We start from the raw sequence: 18006 nt of genomic DNA on the forward strand, positions 1-18006 counted from the left end.
GGGGGAGACTGAGGGGGGGAGTGGGGAGATGGAGGGGGGTGTGGGGGAGACGGAGGGGGGAGTGGGGAGACGGAGGGGGGAGTGGGGTCTCTTTCCTAACAATGACGGACATCACCTGCAGGAGGAGACTTCGGCTGAGTAGGCGGACGGTGATACATATCTGTCACCTCGTGGAGCACCTCGCCCCACGTGGAACGGGGGGAGGACACGCGATCCCGGTTGCCATCAAGGTGACGGTCACTCTTAACTTCTATGCGATCGGCTCCTTCCAGTCTCCGAGCGGGGACCTCTCTGGGATCTCCCAGTCATCGGTCCACAGGTGCATCCGGGATGTGACCGACGCCCTCTATGCCATCGCCGATCGCTACATCACCATTCCCGAGGACCGAGCAACTCAAGACTCACGAGCTTGTGGATTTGCCAGCGTGGCCGGGATACCGATGGTGCAGGGGGCAATCGATTGTGTTCACGTCCCCATGTGCCCGCCTGCAGGGGACAGAGAGGTGTTCACAAACAGGAGGGGGACATACTCCATGAATATCCAGGTGGTATGCGACCCCCACATGATGTTCATGAACGTCTGTGCAAGGTTCCCAGGGAGTGTGCCTGACTCCTACATACTGGCGCAGTCGTACATCCCGGCGATGTTTGAGGGAAGTCCCCCCCCGGCTGAGGGGCTGGTTGCTGGGCGACAGGGGTTATCCGCTGTCTTGGCTGATGACGCCTATACGGAGGCCTCAGACCAATGCGGAAACACGATACAACGAGGCCCATGCAGCAACCAAGGGTGTGGTGGAGCGCTGCCTTGGGCTCCTGAAGATGAGATTCAGGTGCCTGGACCGCTCCGGAGGGGCCCTGCAGTACCAGCCCGACAGGGTCGCTCGCATTGTTGTGGTCTGCTGTGCGCTGCACAACATCGCGATGCAGAGGGGAGATGACCTGCTGCAGGAGGCGGAGGGAGAAGCCAGTGGCAGTGGTGGCAGCACAGAGGAGGAGGAGGAGGAGGCTGGCGGAGTGGCGGGCGCAGCACGCAGACACAACCCAGGTGCTGGTGATGTCCAGGAGGCGGCACGACGGACCGGGCGAGGACGGAGGGCACGCGACGCCTTGGTGGCAGCACGGTTCACGCGTCATATGTGACGTCCCCGCTAAACACCAAACCACCACCTGCATCGCTAGTCATGCAGAAGATCAACACACAACTGCCACAGCCCCCCCCAACCCCCCTCCACCCCCTCTCAGTGTACACCGCTCCACTTCGACATCACCCTTACCACTGGGTCCAGACGGTATGGCACAACATTGATGGCTGTGTCAGCGGGTGTGATCAGTGCCATGTGGAATGATGACAGCCCGCTCTGCGATGAGCTGTGAGCTCAGAATTGTTAGAGAGAGTCTGACCCATGGCAATAGCTGAACCATCCACCTTGGTGGCCGCTGAGTTCGACATGGACATTCCATCACGTGCCCGCGTGGGCTAGCTGTGGGAGGGGGTGGGGGGGAAGGGACTGCACACCCGGCACCGAAGTTCCACCGCTCGTCAACCCCAGCGACACTCGGTCACCATCACAATTCCTGTGGCTGTGGAACAATCACACGGTATTATAAGTAAGGTGGAACAGTGCGTTTAATGTGAACAATAATTTACAGGTGCCCAGCCCCAACAACTAAACTGTGCCCTTCACCCATGCCAACTTACTCAGTGTCTCTCTTTGTTGCCTTACCACTACGTCTAAGTGATTCCCCAGATGATACAGCAGGAGTGGAGGAGGACTGCTGCGAATCGCCCCCTTTGGCTCGTTTCTCCTTCGGCAAGCGTTTCCTGGGGTGACCCGGCCTTGATGGGCCAGGCTGCTTTGCAGGCATCTCGGGTGACGTTGTGCCACCCTGCTCTGCCTGCTGCCCACCCGATGCACCAGGGATGGGATGGGGGGAGGCCGAGAATTCCGGGACGTCCCGTTATGTAGTTAATGGCCTCACTTTGGGACAGAGGTGCGAGCGGGGAGGTGCCCCGTCACACCACCGATACCTAGCGCTGCCAGTCCTGGAGGCCTGCAACGGTATCCACCAGGATCCGAAGGTTTGCAGAGACGGAGTCCAGGGAGTTAGACATTCCCGCCAGGGACTGTGCGATCTCAACCTGTGAGTGCACGACGCCTTCCAGCACATGTGTCAGGCGGTTGATGCTCTCCGCGACTGACTGCTGGGACTGTGCCATCGACTGCTGGGACTGTGCCATCGACTGCTGTGACTGTGCCATAGCGTGCTGCGACTGGGCCATGACCTGCTGAGACTCGGCCAAGGCCCGCAGCGCGCCGGCAGTGTCGTGTTGGCTCTGGCGCATTGCTGCTTGTGAGAGGGCAGCCCTGTCCAGGGCCGAGGATGATGTGTGCACATTAAGCCCAACGGCTTGCATAACCTGACCCATTGCCTCCACCGCGGATGCCACCCGTGCGGTGTCAACCTGGGTTGCTGCCATGAACGGCACCACTCCCTGCTTGTGGACGCGGTTCGACTCCTCTAACAGCGTCTGTAGAGGCTGGAAGACAGCCCTCATCCCGTCATTGTGTCCCTGGGTTTCTTGATGCATCGGCTGTGCGGGTGGGTTGAGAAAGTCCAGGAACTCGGAAAACGTCTGTAAGCCAGCTGCATGCTGGGCCTGGCTTGCCCTCCGCCAGTCTGGGCCCTCGGCTGCTCCGACCTCCACCTGCTGTACCTGCTCAGCTGTGATGTGTGACCCAGACTGTGACCCAGGAGCCACATCACTAAATAGGCCAACCGGGGTGTGTCACTGGGATGGTGGATGGTGTGGGAGATAGCTGTGCCGCAAGCTCGAGGTCGTCTTGGGTTGACACCTCCTCTATGTCATCGGCCCGCTGAGAGGCCGCAGGGTGTTCGCGGGCCATTTCTCTCTCTTGCTCTCTCACCGCCCTCTGGGCGTCCTGCTCCACAGATTCGGTTAGGGAGGATGGGACTCCCCGCTGATCGGGCACCCTCTGTCGTGCGGCCCTGGGTGAGGTGGGGGCAGATGCCTGTGTCCGCCTGGAGGCAGACGGCCCTGGTCGTTTGGCATCACGTCCTACGGAAGAGAATGAAACGGGTTATCAGACTCCCAATGTGCATCCCACACACTAATTTTCTTTCCCATTTACTTCAATTGGAAAGGAAATCTGATGTGATATCAAATGCGAGCATGATTTGCTATTGCCCATTTTGACCCAGCAATAGAATTTAAAATTACCCTCAAAGTAATATGATGCAAATGCATTCTTTATATATACATGAATATCACTCGCCATAAGTTTCAGTCTCATGTATTTTATTGTTTGGCAGGCAAGCTGCCTGTTTGAAGCTGACAATCTTATTAGATATGAAATGGCATTAATGATTTAATGGAGAAGACAATCAGTTAAGCAGGCTGCATTTTGCAATCGGGCTGCTCTGCATGTTCAAGATGAATTTCATCCCAAAAAGACTGCAAAGTTTCACATGGAATGGTGCAGGGTATTTAAGTTAATATCCACAAGAAGTGTATTTCCCTAGATTGTATGCCATGCTTCTTTTGAATATTATCTGTGTACAGGGCCAACTCATGTCACTGTATCGTAGAATTATAGAATCATAAAATTTACAATTCAGAAGGAGGCTTTTGGCCCATCGAGCCTGCACCGGCCCTTGAAAAGAGCACTAAACCCACACCTCACCCTATCGCCGTAACCCGGTAACCCCACCTAACCTTTTTGAACACTAAGGCAATTATGCATGCCAATCCACCTAACCTGAACATCTTTGGACTGTGGGAGGAAACCGGAGCACCCGGGGAAAACCCAAACAGCACGGTTCTGTTCGGAAAACATACGCTCTGTTTCAGTTCTGCCTAGGTCCGTTTTCCCAGTGTTTGCCCTTCTGAAAAGCACATCACATGGAGAGAGAGAGAGCAAATCCATGTTAAACATAGCAAGTGTTCCCAATGATTTGTTTTACCCTTTCTCGGAATTTGATGTTTCATGTCAAAGACAATGTCAAACATCAATGGAACAAAGCAGCAGAAATTCAATTCGAAACAAATGGCAAAAACCTGCACTTGTTGACTTCTTTGGAGAATGTCATGTCACATTCAACGGCTGAAGTGAGATCGCAAAGCTGAAGGAGTAGAGGTGAGCGATGCAGCCAAAGGCCACCTTTCCAACAACTAAAATCAATTTCTAATTCGTGAAATGTTAGGCGGCACTCAGTAAGCCTGAGCTGGTCACATAAATTGTCGGGCCCCGTGGACTGGGAAAGTCACAAGGACCTGCACTAGTCAACGCAAGATTGGTGTAACTGTCTGAAAATCCACTTATTGCTATTCATTTCTGTGTAACAACATATAGAGAACAGTTCATTTACAAGCAAATCACTGTCAAGTTGTTAAACACTCAACACAAAGTTGCATACCTTCAGGTCCTACTTTACAAGCTTCCTTACCCTTGTAACTCTGTCACTGTGATATTATGTGCTATTCTGCAACACTGCCTAGCACATTTACTTCGGAATGGTCTGAAGAGACCAGAAGAACACAGGCCTGACAATTCCAATCAATTATTCTTTCTTTCAACATAATTCTCCTGATAAAGCATCACAGACTGTTATGTCACTTTCATACATGCTTATGTTTGGAAAACCCATCTCCAACTTTTAAACAAACTTTACCAATTAGTCTTAAAAATATGAAGGATTGTTTTGGAAGCGAATCTCATAGAATATGTTCTAAAATGTTGCTTGACTACACTGGTTCAAGGCAGATTTTGCTTTTTGTGAGTTGCAAATGACTCTGAGTGTAAACTTGGGGGGGGGGGGGGGGGGGGGGGGGAAAAGGCTTCTCGAACCGAGTGCAAATTTCAACACAATTTACCCCCAAATTGGCAACTGTATTCACAGCAGAAGCTACTCCACAATGCTTCGATAAATGATAAGTATACTGCTCGGAAAGAGGCCATTTGACACAATATGCCTGTACTAGTTCTTTCAAAGGCTTGTTAATATTACTCCCACAGCCCTGCTCTTTCCCCATAGTCTTGCAATACCAACAACTTGCATTTATATGGACCAAGATTTTGCGCTCATCCCTGGTGGGTGTAAATGGCGACGGGAGCGCAAAATATTTCGAGAGGTCCAAAACGCGATTAACTTTGGCGGGTTTTCCCTTTGCGATTGTCCCCACCATCTGCCAATAACGTAATGAGAGTCCTTGCGTTCAACGTCGGTAAGCCCATTACAATAAATTTACATCAATTTATCAGGCCTCTACGCATGATAGCCCCCCCCCCCCTCCCCCACCCATTGCATAATCCAGTCATTTCTGTAGTTTGTTTGGCTATATGGCGGTGAAAGCTGCCGTTGGGTCCAACGGCTTTGATGCAGTTTTACCTTTCCACTGCATGACTAGCTAAGAAATGGGAAAATTCTGCCCATGTTAAGTTTAAGTTAACAATTCATTCAAGCATATTTTATTTGTCCATTTAACTTTTGAAAGCTACCGTTGAATCTGTTTCCGCCACATTTTCAGGCAATGCATATCTTCGGCGAAAACTAAATTTCAGTAGCTCATGGGATTGATTCAGTTTTAGGGCTCTCCTGACTCTTAGCTTTATTGACCCAGCCTTCTGACTCATTAACAGACATAGACTCCATTTTGTTTTACCAAAATAGTTGGACATTTGTCGTGTTTCCATAGCCAGCCATAGTATATCTCTGGTATGAAGCAGGTAATTCTATGTCTGTAAAGATACACTTTTACAGACTTCTTTAGTGAACACAACAAGCATTTATAAATAAAAATTGTACACCAGCTGCCTGGCTGCAGCTTGCTCCCAAAATGTATCTTTGCTGAAGAGCACTCCATCCCCTGGGGTGACTCCCTACTCTGCGTCTCCATTGGTCACCCAAAGGCCATGTGATGCTTACTCTGCTGTGTTGCCCTTAAAGGGCCAACCACTTGCTGAAATACGAATTGCCCTCAAGTAGCTGACTTCACTGTGATGCTATGCATAAAGCGAGTTTGCACATAATGTTATGTATGACCTCTGACCACTAGGCATTATAAACCCACCATGTGACCCTGTGACTGTGGAGTTGGGAGTCGGTCATGCCAGAGGATAGACGTATTTTGTAGTAGCTCTTCAATAGTTAATTATTCTTAGTAGTTTATAATTTAATTTATCTTAGTTATCTTTATCATGCAGTTGTTCAATAATAAATCATTTAAACTAGATGTTTTGTAGTTCATCATTCACTTCGGCCAGTCTACAGAATATGACACTCACATCATATAACAAATTGACCTATTACAACTATATGCTTGAGAGATACAGGCTGGAGTTCTGTGGCCTTTAGGATTCTATTTTGCCACCATCAGCGCACCCCCATCTGTGGGTTTCCGGGCGGCGTGGGATGGCTTCAATGGGAAACCCCATTGACAAGCGGTGGGAATGAAGAATCCCAGGGCCAGCCACCAAGGAATACTCAGCTGGGGGGACCGGAGAATCAAGCCCACACTTTATAGATCACTTTGCAAAATAATGTGTATCTCTCTTCAGCACAGGGAGTTTACCAGCTTCCTACCAACTACAGTATAGCTGAGTCTCAGGTGACGTTTAAAAAAAAATTCCTTGACATCTTGATGTTAGAAGAGTACTGTGCATGTGAGTTCAAATGTGCACACACAACTCCAATTTGTCTGCTTGATGTAATATAAGTTACTGTTATTTCCTTACACCACTCCGGAGCCAGTATTGGTATCACACCAGCAGTTGCTGCGTAATAGGGCCGTTAACTTAACTACACCCAGTTACAAAGACTAGAGATCTCAGAATCTCTTTTCATATCCAATTTAATGCTACTTTGTGGGACATTCACTATCGCAGTTACCCTCACTAGAATGTGGAAATGTTCAGTTCTGAAGCATCTCTCATGATGTTTAAGGCTCTATTAGGAGTGATACTTGCTTTTCCAGCTACATTAATGATAATAAATAAGTGCAAGTATTTGACATGACAAATCCCATGACACTATTCAACGAAAAGAAGGGGATTCCCCTACTGATCTGGACAAAATGTATCCTGCATCTGGCACGTAAAACTGATGACCTGTTAATTTGTTTCATTGCTCTTTGCTCCAATGTGTGAACATTAGCTATCCCATTTTGCTGCATTATGACAGTGACTCCATTACAAAAGTACTCCATGAACAGTAAAGGACCATGGGAAATGCTGAGATCCTGAAAGGCTCCATATGAAAGCAAGTCATTTGTTACTTTGTTTGTAGAACTTGATTCCATATAAATGCATTATTGTGGATATTTTGTCTCTTGAATTTGTTCGAAAAGGATTTGCAATGCCTTTAACCGCCTTATGAATGCCACTGCAAATCTCTGATAAAATTAAATCTACAAGATTACATTTTTATTAGTTTATTGTAAAAGTGAGTTTTCAGCAGTTCCAAATGCCTCTTTAATTCCAAGGTTATGATACTCAGCATTAAATACCAGCAACAGATTCATTTTTGAAATGAAATATGAAAGGTAAATGTCTGGAGAAATGTTAATGTCATCATTTCCTCGAGGAGCTCGTTCAATGTTGATTACAATATTGTCATTCTGAAGGCTATCATGGAAAATGTGTCATTGAAGCCGGTTATATAGCAGAATTGAGAATTGTCACAGATTAGGATTTCACACAATGATATGTGCACCATTGTAAATTTAATTAACTATCAACAGCTTAATGTAAATTCAGTTCAAAAAGCTGGAAAGGAAACCAAAAAAAGCAACAATGAATCAGTTGGATTATCATAAAACCCAACTCAAGTCAATGTTCGGGAAAGAGGGCAGCATGGTGGATCAGTGGTTGGCACTGCTGCCTCACGGCGCCGAGGGCCCAGGTTCGATCCCGGCTCTGGGTCATTGTCCGTGTGGAGTTTGCACATTCTCCCTGTATTTGCCTGGGTTTTGCACCCACAACCCAAAGATGTGCAGGTGGATTGGCCACGCTAAATTGCCCCTAGTGTCCAAACAAAAAGGTTGGGTGGGGTTACTGGGTTGCAGGGATAGAGTGATGGTGTGGGCTTGGGTAGGGTTCTCTTTCCAAGGGCCGGTGCAGACTCGATGGGCCAAATAGCCTCCTTCTGCACTTTAAATTCTATGATTCTATTATTGCCAAACTCTAATAATGATAATAAAATTATTAGCTTCTGCACAAAAACAAAACACATGACTGTCATAATGTATCGCAGCAGCCTGCTGAATTCTAAACATTTTCAGTGTTTTCGATTCTGCTTTCTAATTGGCAGATCATTACAAACATTTATCACTGTTTGAAGAGACCAATTGTTTAAAGATTGCAATCCAGAAATCTAAACGTACACCATTGCTCAATCGTCCCGGATTGTTTTAAAATAATCCCAAAATTTATCATGGTCTTTTGAGTAACCACTTAGCATCACTGGGAATCTAATGTAGTGCTTGCACTCCCTGAGATTTCAAGGATGTGTATGAACAGGGCAAACAAGAGCATGTCCCACCACACACCAATCATATTGAAGAAATCTCACGGAGGTACTTGGAGTCTGATCCAGGATGTGTCAGAACATTTAATTCAATGTCAAATTTTGTACTGAAAGCAAAATAAAGGAAAAGAAAGCAGGGATTAAGAAATACAGATAAATGACACAGAAACATAAAAAAATAACTATAATATTTAATTCTTTATAAAACTCCAACAAAATCAGAAGGAATACAATTCCACACTTGTAAAAGTTACTTTTCAATGCCGTTGAGTGGAAAAGGCCGAAATTGTTTTGGCATGTTTAATGAATAATAAGTACAGCAACTTCATGCTCATCATGTATTTTAATGCTGAGTCTCTTGATAAGTTGCTGGTGCAGAGATGTTTGTAGAGGAGCAGGACAAATTGGAATGCTGCTTCCTGAACTCCATGTTTTACACTTCTTGGGCTGATGGCTGAAGTTGCTGCCTGATTTATTCCATTACAGTGACAAACAGTGATAGTCTCACTGTTATTATCCTAAAGATTAAGCGTCATCTCTGGAGACATGCACTTTGCTATCCTGTGATACATAGTTAGCTATATTTCAAACATACTAATATTTAATTATAACCCATAAAATGAAGTGATTCCTTTAATTTGCTGCTGTTATCTTTCTTGACTCTCTGTGATTACTTCTCAGCTTTGCCTTACTCATCTAGTCACCATGGGGGCTCATTTATCTCAGCTGTGTTGTTGTGACATTTGGCTCCCTGCAGGGGATTGAGTGGAAGAGGAGACAAGTGAGTAATATGAAAAATATTCTGAGGCTGGGCTTTGCTTCCATTCCAATGGTTGTACGTTTGATTGCTTGCAGCACTGTAATTGCAATCTCTTTCACTGTCTGCTCAGGCACCCTTTAAATAAAGCATTGCCGCTTAATCTGCCAGCACCATTCTTCAAACATTATAATGGCAAATGATCACTTTATGCTGGGTCCTTCTTGTCAAAGAGCCATCTGGGAATCTGGATCGGTCCAGAATACAATTATCAAATGACCTTCCTAAAGCAGTGGTATGGTGTAATCGGTTTCAATGTCTTTGACCCCTCGGGGCCTGTCATCTTGTTGTTGTCACTTCTTGTTCTAATATAGCAGCTGCATTAAACAGTGAGAATTAATAGCTGACGCATTTGTAATTTACTGAAAAGGGAGTTAACAAGGGACTTGAAGAAAACCTTGGTAATGAGTCACAGCTAAGGACTGCGCCAACATTTTGTTTCAGATTTCTCTGCTTAGATAATCATGGGCTTCATGTATGGGCTTCATGTATTCTTTATGCATTGCGGCAGGAGGTAACAGAGGGTGATATTAAAATAAATTGGGTTGTTTTGCTGCCTGTATAATGATGAAGAGGGTCATTAAGCATTCACAATGGAGGCTCACCCATGAGCGAATGTATGCACCTGACAAAATGAAATATTTACACTGAGACAATTCATAAATACTGCCTTCCCAAATGTTGGTTAGAGATATCATACATTGTTAATTTAGTGTTTCCTGAAGTCCTGACCTCCTCACTCCCAATGTCCTTTCATTCATGATATTAATTTCCTCAACTCCATCCAGTTCCTTTAATCCCGTTTTGGTATAATAGCTTTGTGTCAATTGTTCTTTGGCTCGGAAGGCTACAGTGATGGGACATCAATGTTAAAGCACATCATTCGCAATGTTGATCACTTCAGATGAGGAACGTAAAGCCTACAATGATCCTTCCGAGTCTGCTGTTGTGAGGCTTAAACAAGCATTGTGATAAATACAAATTAAAATAAAAATGGCCATAATTCTGCGTGAATTCGGTCCCACTGCTCCGACGCCGGCTGCTGAATTCTCCAGTGCTGATTTTTGGGCGGGGCCGGGGATCACGCCGCGCCGGTCGGGGGCCATTGGGAGCGCCCCCCCCCCCCCGCCGGCAATTCTCCGGGCCCCAATGGGTTGAGCGGCCACCCGTTTTTGGCCAGTCCCTTCGGCATGGAATAGACATGGTCCATCCCGGCGGGACCTGGCTTGGAGGGCAGCTAGTGGGGTCCTCAGGGGGGCACGGGAGGATCCATCCCCGAGGGGGCCCCCACGGTTGCCTGGCCCGCGATTGGGGCCCACTGATCTGTGGGCAGGCCTGTGCCATTGGGGTACTCTTTCCCTCCGCGCCAGCCTCTGTAAGGCTCTGCTATGGCCTGCGCGGAGAAGAAACCCCCTGCGCATGCGTAGGAAACACACCGGCGGTTCTGTGCATGCGTCAGAACACGCAGGCAGTCCTGCGCATGCGCCAAATCCTGTCGGCCAACGGCGGCTCTTCGCAGCCGGTTGGCGCGGCACCAACCCCTTCAGCGCTGGCCTAGCCCTCGGAAGTGCGGATCATTCCAAAACTTCTGGGCAGCCCAATGCTGGAGTGGTTCATGCCGTTCTTGGCGCCAGTACGGGCTGCCCCGCTAATTGTGAGAGAATCCCGCCAATATGCATATTATCGTTGCTGCAGGCAGTTCTGAGGTAGAAAGGTTAGAATTTTCTGTTTTGGAGTCAAAGTCTGGTGGCGGCTGGGAAATCGGACTGATTCCCAATGGGACGAGGGACTGCTGGACACGTGGGTTCTTCCGCTGTTCAACTCATTAATTATGCATCCACGCGGTGTACGGCGAATCTCCTAGTGTGGTGGGCAGGACGCTACACAACCTGCCATTGCCACATGGGGTCAAAGGTCCAGGTGAAATATTTAAATGGAAACCAGATAGCCATTCACTTACTGCAGGCCTGGAACACCACGTTACATTTCCAGAACCCTTACTGCCACAGCCCGTCCTAGAGAAGCTGGCAGACTTGAGAACACACAATCCTGGACAGACAAAGGTGCCTCCAGCATTGTCTCTCACTCATCTTTAGATAAGAGCACCGCCTGCAAAACATCCAAGGCTGGGCCAATGCTCGTCGGCGCTGTGTACTCTCTTCGCCAACCACTTGACCTACGTGATGTCCCGTTGCCTCTTGCTGTTTAGGTTCTTGTTCTTCTTGGTCCTGTGCCAAGCTGTGATGGGATCTCTTTCCTTTCATCTGGATGAGAGCTAACAACAAGATCAAGCTGTTTACAACCTGCATCATTGTTGCCTCAATGGATCTGTAAACGAATTGAAGTGATACATTTAGTGAGAGTATCCTTTTCCTCTATCTCAAAGGCAGCAGAACAATTCTGAGCCCTGTACCCATCCTTCATCGAGATTTGGCACTTCACCCCCTCCAGGTGAAGGACATCCTGGAGACACAGCGATGGGTGCTTTTCACGTCCATATGTGACTATGCACAAAGACCTTGCTTTTGCTCAGGTTGATGAGAAGCATGTGTGGGAGGCTTCATTCTGACACTATTCTGCTTGTTTCTACTACTCTGTCGGCTGTACAGAGAGACAATTGCCTTAGCAAGGTGTAGCCACCGAAGTTGGCCATTCCCTCAATACAAAATGGAGGAACGCAAAGCTTGCAGGGTAAAATGGACAAAGTTTGCAGCACAAGCAGGCTGCAACAAGCCACTGTTTATTCTGTCTGCTAAGAGAGCAGACAGCACCAAAACGAACATTCCGCATACTAATGAAGCAATCTCCGGGGCAGTTAGCATAGTAATGGAACGATCCCAGGGACAAAGGACACAAATAGGGAAGTGATTGCAACATTGTATGGGAAGCCAGACACCCCAGCACCAGCGGAGTTCGAAGACAAAGCACCTGAAGGCCCGCCCAGTAGTCGAGGGACAGCCTCAGTATTGGGGGGATTCAAACAAATCGATTGGGAAGAGACCCAATCGATCCCCAGCAGATAGAGGTCCGCCCAAAAGGGCGTGAAGCCCTGGGACCTATAAGAGACAGGTCCCAAACTCAGTTCCTTCTTCTTGACCAGCCCTCCTCTCTTGACCAGCCCTCTCGACCAGCCTTTACCAAAGAAGATCTTGACCGAGAGAGAGGAGAGGTTCGGACAGCAGCCACCAGCAAGTAAGTGTCTCACAACGATCGCTACCAGAGATAGACACTCCTGACCCTTTTTAACCCGTACCAACCTGAAGTCTGCGGACCCAGTGCAGAGCAAGAGGCCTTGTCCCCTGATCCGGCAGTTCCCTTTAAGATAAATATTGGTTTATTTAGTGGTAGGAATAGTTTAATCATCTTAGCGTGTGCATGAGTAGTTTATAATTGTATTATAATAAACTCCTTTGTTTGAACTTACTAATTGGTGTATGGTTTTATTGCTTTGAACTTGACCTTGAAACTTGTGGCGGTATCTTAACGATACCTGGCGACTCCAGAGCTATGTAATGAAACAGAGCCAAATTGAGTGTTAAGCACACTCACCCAGAACGAGCAACAAAGGCAAAATAGAACGACTAACGACATGAGGCTGTGTCAGCCTTGGCAATGTTCTATCCTATTATTCAAGCAATCCGTAAAGTATGCCTCCATACTTAGTTCAACTTACGCCTAAGTTCAGCAGATATAATGGGTGGGACACTCCCCTACCCGGCGGGGCGGGGGGTCCCGGCGGGGCGGAGTGGCGTGAACCACTCCGGCATCGGGCCGCCCCAAAGATGTGGAATCCTCCGCACCTTCAGGGGCTAGGCCCGCCCCAGCATGGTTTGCGCCCCGCTGGCCGGCGGGAAAGGGGCTTGGGGCCACACCAATCGGCGCCGAAGGGCATCCACCGGCCGGCGCGAGTTGGCGCATGCGCAGGAGCGCCAGCGTGTGCTGGCGTCATCCCCGCGTATGCGCAGAGGCCTTCATTTCCGCACCGGGAATGGTGGACCGGTAAAGCCTCCGGTGCAGAAGGATAGAGTGCCCCCATGGCACAGGCCCGCCCGCGGATCGGTGGGCCCCGATCGCGGGCCAGGCCACCGTGAGGGCACTTCCCGGGGCCAGATCCCCCCGCCAGGTCCCGCCGGTAAGGGACCTACTCCAATTTATGCCGGCGGGACTGGCAAAAGACATTTCTTTTTCAAAGGAGCCTTTTAAGTATGTGTTTTTTCAATACATTTTGAGATTTACCATTATTATTATATGTTGCTGGTTCTATAATGCAGATTGGAAGTGGTGATGGAAGATTCAGGCAGATCATGAAAGGGGCATGGAACGGACATTGAAGGCACAAAGGTGGCATGGGGGGGAATGGAAGTGGCATATGGTGTGCGTGAGTAGGTGAGGTGGCAAGTGGAGGTGAGGAGTGAGGGCCAGTGAGCCTAACAGCCTTTAATACAACTGAGACAAAGTCCTAGTTAACTGAGGCAGGCCTTCTAGCAAGCCCACATTGTTAACCTCCAACCTCCTTGGCCACGTCTGAAGTGCCTCTGGAGGGGTGGGCTTGGTTTGACCCCTCCTCATCTCGGGAAATTTCCCAATTCGAGTTTCCTGCCTAAATGGTAAAAATGCCATTTTGGATTGATGTAACAGCCTTTCATGGTCTAAGGCATCCCAAATCACTCGATAACCAATTGGATAGTTTTTGACATATTGGAGCTGTTGTAAGAAATAAGTGAATATTTGGAGGGGTTTTAAGAGTGGCCTTAAAGGACGAGGAGGTGGAGAGGGAAGGTGTGGTTGCCATTGGTGAAGCTAAAAAGAGAAGAGTGCTTCACAAGACGCCAGAGTTGAATGAACAGAGGCTTTTGTAATAGGAGGAGGGGACGTGGGAGTGCAGGAGGTGACATAGAGCGGGATATGTAAGTCATGAGTAAATTCAGTCAAAGGGGTGAACATTTCACACTAAAGGCAGTGTGGTAGTGAAAAGGTTAACAGAAGTAATGATGGTGAGATAGAATTTGAGCATCGACAACGTAAATCATTGATGCGACAGCTAGTACGTTGTTGTGTCCTTTTAATAAATGAAACCTACTGTAACTTTATCTACTTGATGTATATTCCTGTGAGATTGCTGAAATTATCCTGAAAAGTTCATGTTCAGCTCTTTTTTGTGTTACACTTCTCTCACCGAGTACATTTTCCATCAACCAGACTTCGGGCAGCACGGTAGCACAGTGGTTAGCACAATTGCTTCGCAGCTCCAGGGTCCCAGGTTCGATTCCCGGCAAGGGTCGCTGTCTGTGCAGAGTCTGCACGTTCTCTGCGTGGGTTTCCTCCGGGTGCTCCGATTTCCTCCCACAGTCCAAAGATGTGCGGGTTAGGTGGATTGAACATTCTAAATTGCCCTCAGTGTTGAAAAAAAGGTTAGGTGAGGTGACTGGATTACGGGGATAAAGGAGATAGGGTGGAGGTGTGGGGCTTAAGTGGGGTGCTCTTTCCAAGGGCCTGTGCAGACTTGATGGGCCGAATGGCCTCCTTCTGCACTGTAACTTTTATGATTCTACGAACCCTTCTGTCCTCCATCTGAACAGGCATCTTCATATATGAGTCTCGGTAATGAGTGATCAGTGGCCATTCACCATGTTTCTTTGTGTAGTTGGGGTCGAGATGGGGGTTTTGGGGATTGTCTATTCCTCCAAAGCATGCTGCTCAGGTCACCAGTTTTTTCAAACTAATATTTATTATTTTCACTAAATATTTACACATTTGGTCATTTCTGGCCAATGGTAACTCCCTATCAACATATGAGGGATACCATTGACAAGAAACTGAACTGAATTAGCAATATAAATACCATGTCTACAAGAGCAGGTCAGAAGCTAGGAATCCTGCTGCGAAATAATCGCCTCCTGACTTCCCAAAGCCATTAACAAAGCATGAGTCAGGAGTGTGATGGAATACTGTCCACATGCCTGAATGAGTGCAGCTCCAACAGCACGCAAGAAGCTCAATACCACCCAGAACATAGCTGCCTGCTTGATTGGCACACCAGACACACATACATTCACTCCCTCTATTGCCTGCGCAGCAGTACCTTCGACAAGATGCATTGCAGGAACTCATCAAGCCTCATCAGACAGCATCTTCAAAAATCCACAGACATTACTTTCTAGAAGGGCAAGAGCAGCAGACACATGGGGACACCAACATCTGCAAAATCCCCTCCAAGCCATCCACCATCCTGACTTGGGAATATAACACCATTTCTTCATTGCCACTTGGTCAAAAGTCTGGAACTAGGGCAGCACGGTGGCCTAGTGGTTAGTACAGCTGCCTCACGGCGCTGAGGTCCCAGGTTCGATCCCGGCTCTGGGTCACTGTCCGTGTGGAGTTTGCACGTTCTCCCTGTGTCTGCATGGGTTTCACCCCCACAACCCAAAAATGTGCAGGTTAAGTGGATTGGCCACGCTAAATTGCCCCCTTAATTGGAAAAAATAATTGGGTAATCTAAATTTGTAAAAAAAAAAAATTTTTTTTCAAAGTCTGGAAACCCCCCCCCCCCCCGAAACCATTGTATGTGTACCCACCATGCAAATCCTATATACCTCACCCCCACTAGAGCCCCCACTAAGAGTCCCCCATTGCAGAGACCCTGCCAGAAATGCCCATAGGAGACCACTCCCAGAGACCTCCTATAAGGGAGACCCCCACCAGAGAAACCCCCATTACAGTTGCATTTGTTGATGTACCATTTGTCAATGTACTCTGTCAATTATTCTTTGGTCTACGATGTACGTACGTTCCCTTGGCCGCAGAAAAATGCTTTTCACTGTACTTCGGTACAACTGACAATAAATATCAATCAATCAATCACACAACATGGATTAACGGTAGCACACCATCACTACATTCTGAAGGGCTAGTAGGGATAGGGAATAGAGGCTGGCCTATCCAATGATGCCCACATCCCAAAAATTTAAATGTCTGGTCCACTAGATGAGGTTGGAGCTTTGCATCCTTCCAGATCTCTCTTACCTCTCTAAAATACAGATGGAGGGTGAGAAAGTAAAATCAAATACTAGTGTTTTGTGTTTAAACAAAGGAGATTACAATAGGATGAGAGAAGAACTAGCTAAGGTAGACTGGGAGCAAAGACTTTATGGTGGAACAGTTGAGGAACAGTGGAAAACCTTCCAAGCGATTTTTCACAGAGCTCAGCAAAGGTTTATACCAACAAAAAGGAAGGACGGTAGAAAGAGGGAAACTCGACCGTGGATATCTAAGGAAATAAGGGAGAGTATCAAATTGAAGGAAAAAGCATATAAAGTGGCAAAGATTGGTGGGAGACTAGAGGACAGGGAAATCTTTAGGGGGCAACAGAAAGCTACTAAAAAAGCTATAAAGAAGAGTAAGATAGAGTATGAGAGTAAACTTGCTCAGAATATAAAAACAGACAGTAAAAGTTTTTACAAATATATAAAACAAAAAAGAGTGGCTAAGGTAAATATTGGTCCTTTAGAGGATGAGAAGGGAGTTTTAATAATGGGAGATGAGGAAATGGCTGAGGAACTGAACAGGTTTTTTGGGTCGGTCTTCACAGTGGAAGACACATAAAATGCCAGCGACTGATAGAAATGAGGCTATGGCAGGTGAGGACCTTGAGAGGATTGTTATCACTAAGGAGGTAGTGATGGGCAAGCTAATGGGGCTAAAGATAGACAAGTCTCCTGGCCCTGATGGAATGCATCCCAGAGTGATAAAAGAAATGGCTAAGGAAATTGCAGATGCACTAATGATGATTTACCAAAATTCACTAGACTCTGGGGTGGTCCCGGTGGATTGGAAATTAGCAAACGTGACACCACTGTTTAAAAAAGGAGGTAGGTAGAGAGCAGGAAATTATAGGCCAGTGAGCTTAACTTCGGTAGTAGGGAAGATGCTGGGATCTATCATCAAGGAAGAAATAGCGAGGCATCTGGATAGAAATTGTCCCATTGGGCAGACGCAGCATGGGTTCATAAAGAGCAGGTCATGCCTAACTAATTTAGTGGAATTTTTTGAGGACATTACAAGTGCAGTAGATAATGGGGAGCCAATGGATGTGGTATATCTGGATTTCCAGAAAGCCTTTGACAAGGTGCCACACTAAAGGTTGCTGCATAAGATAAAGATGCATGGTATTAAGGGTAAAGTAGTAGCATGGATAGTGGATTGGTTAATTAATAGAAAGCAAAGAGTGGGGATTAATGGGTGTTCTCTGGTTGGCAATCAGTAGCTAGTGGTGTCCCTCAGGGATCCGTGTTGGGCCCACAATTGTTCACAATTTACATAGATGATTTGGAGTTGGGGACCAAAGGCAATGTTTCCAAGTTTGCAGATGACACTAAGATGAGTGGTAAAGCGAAAAGTGCAGAGGATACTGGAAGTCTGCAGAAGGATTTGGATAGGTTAAGTGAATGGGCTAGGGTCTGGCAGATGGAATACAATGTTGACAAATGTGAGGTTATCCATTTTGGTAGGAATAACAGCAAACGGGATTATTATTTAAACGATAAAATATTAAAGCATGCCGCTGTGCAGAGAGACCTGGGTGTGCTAGTGCATGAGTCACAGAAAGTTGGTTTACAGGTGCAACAGGTGATTAAGAAGGCAAATGG

At 47.2% G+C, this 18006-nt stretch overlaps 1 long non-coding RNA gene across 1 annotated transcript; it reads right to left on the bottom strand.

Moving 5' to 3' along the window:
• Nucleotides 1-5443: 5443 nt before the first annotated feature.
• Nucleotides 5444-17219, bottom strand: LOC119955490. The gene is made up of 3 exons (XR_005458481.1): nucleotides 17210-17219; nucleotides 10681-10684; nucleotides 5444-5911 (listed from the first exon to the last, which is right to left on the bottom strand). It is a non-coding gene; the product is annotated as an uncharacterized LOC119955490 (long non-coding RNA).
• Between the last annotated feature and the right edge of the window lie 787 nt (nucleotides 17220-18006).

Source organism: Scyliorhinus canicula, chromosome 21 (genome assembly GCF_902713615.1).
Source record: "Scyliorhinus canicula chromosome 21, sScyCan1.1, whole genome shotgun sequence".
NCBI lineage: Eukaryota > Metazoa > Chordata > Chondrichthyes > Carcharhiniformes > Scyliorhinidae > Scyliorhinus > Scyliorhinus canicula.